General features: G+C 32.1%; 1 protein-coding gene across 2 annotated transcripts in view; it reads left to right on the top strand.

Moving 5' to 3' along the window:
• LOC106883557 (glucose transporter type 1) overlaps positions 1 to 2140 on the top strand; it is a 43281-nt gene that overhangs the window by 1428 nt on the left and 39713 nt on the right. The gene's annotated exons all lie outside the window — the stretch shown is intronic.

Raw genomic sequence — 2140 nt, 5'->3', positions numbered from 1 at the left:
ATTATCTAGAAACATCAGTGATTACGATTATGCAAAGTTCGTTTTGTAGGACTTGTATCGTAAAATCGCCGTTTGTTTTTAAAGAGATGTTAGAGGGTGGTAATAATTTTGAAAAAAAAAAAAAGATTCTTGTAGAAATTAGTTAAGAGCGAATTAGATATTCTCCGAGTCTCTTGTACAGGATTACCTCTTTCTAGTTATCTATCTATCTCCAATCAATTAATCAATCATGTAGTACTTAAATTTTCTATACCAGTCAGAAGAAAATTTAACTTACCACAGTGCCTTCTGATTAAATTGCCTTTACAAGAATTATTTAAGCTTATTAGTTTGTTACGTTCTGGGTTCAAGTCCCTCACTCTTCGGTTATCCATGTTTTGTTTTTTTTTGTCTTTCATTCAACTCGACTTGACAAAACAAAGTTTCTAGTAACGTAGTACTATTGATTCAGTTAAAATATACCCATTCATTTACGACTTTGTTTTTCCTAGTTCAAAATTCCATTGTTGTTGACTTAGTATCTCATCCCCCTCGGGTTTGGTATTGTACTAAACCAACGTGTTCAACTCTATTGTCACCTCCTTTCACATAAATGTATGGTGTCGTATCAAATATTTTCACTTTTACAACTTGTTGATTTATGACGCTTTTCACCATCCGACCACGTATTCAGGGAAATTCTTGCATGTGATAAGATTTTTAGCAAGGTTTTCTCGGATATATTTATAGATTCTTGATAAAAGGTATTCCAACGTAACTTCATGTAAAACTAGCAAATGTCTCCCCTTACACACACTTCCTGTTTTGAGACCACACTTCCTGTTTTGAGACCACACTTCCTGTTTTGACACCACACTTCCTGCTTAACACAAACTTTTAGCCCCTTTTCTCAAACCTAACACAACTCTCAATTCTCATGCATCCTTATTTTTTCCAACCATTATATACATGAACTACCATTGAACTTCAAAAGCTCAAAGACAATGTAATGTATTGTATATTTATTTTTTTATATATATTTTTTTATATATTATTTTCTTCATTTTGTACTTCTTTGTAAAAAACATTTTCATTCTCCTTGAAAATTTGCTTTCGCAATGAAAGCCGGTTAAAAATCTTTATTAAAATAAGCTTCCAGTTTAGCATTCTGCCTTATTCTTCATTTTCCTATTATTTCTCCATGTGCGGTTAACACAACCCCACTATTTACTGACTTATATATATATAAATGCATGTATGTATATATGCGAGATATATATGTGACATAATAGTTTCAGTATTAATAGTGAAACTATCAAACTGAAAGTATCTTGCATTGAGACGTAATACTGAAATAGTGTAAGAGATAAGAGATTGCTCTGGCCTTGCATAAGGCAAGAAGTTAAAAAAATTTTTTTTAGCCCATGACACTGCATGCACCCTAAGTAAGGCATGTGTAAAATTTGAATGAAATCGGTTGTATAGTTCTCGAGTTTTAGGGATTCACACAGACAGACAGACACACATTCTCATCTGTATATTTACAAGGTGTCCACAAAGTCTGGGTATATGAGGATTAACACATACTTTAAGTAATTATTATTTCTTATATTTAATTGTTATGATTTTATTTACTCCATGTACCCAGACTTTGTGGACACCCTGTATAGATTATTTCAAATTCAATGCTGTTATTATTTATAGTAGAGTTAACAGCTTTTTTTTATTTAAAATTTCACTTGCATTTCAACTGCCCGCTGTAAAAAAAACAAAAACAAATCCACATGTAGTTTCGGATTCAGTCCCACTCCATACAACAAAAAAATCTTTACTATCTCTGTATATGTTTCTACCTCATTGGGCATCATCAGCACAGCATTTATTCTCCTGTGACTCCAGCAGAAATGAGTTTTTAGGCATCTACTTAATAATAGAAAACATTTGTGGCATAGTTTTTTTTTTGTTTCTGTAAGTGTATGTATGTGGGTATAATACACAGTGACCATACAATAACAAAAAATCTTTACTATCTCTGTATACGTTTCTACCTCATTGGGCATCATCAGCACAGCATTTATTCTCCTGTGACTCCAGCAGAAATGAGTTTTTAGACATCTACTTAATAATAGAAAACATTTGTGGCATAGTTTTTTTTTGTTTT

Source organism: Octopus bimaculoides, chromosome 14 (genome assembly GCF_001194135.2).
Source record: "Octopus bimaculoides isolate UCB-OBI-ISO-001 chromosome 14, ASM119413v2, whole genome shotgun sequence".
Lineage (NCBI taxonomy): Eukaryota > Metazoa > Mollusca > Cephalopoda > Octopoda > Octopodidae > Octopus > Octopus bimaculoides.
The sequence above is the reverse complement of the archived record's forward strand: the minus strand, read 5'-3'. Positions and strand labels throughout refer to the sequence as shown.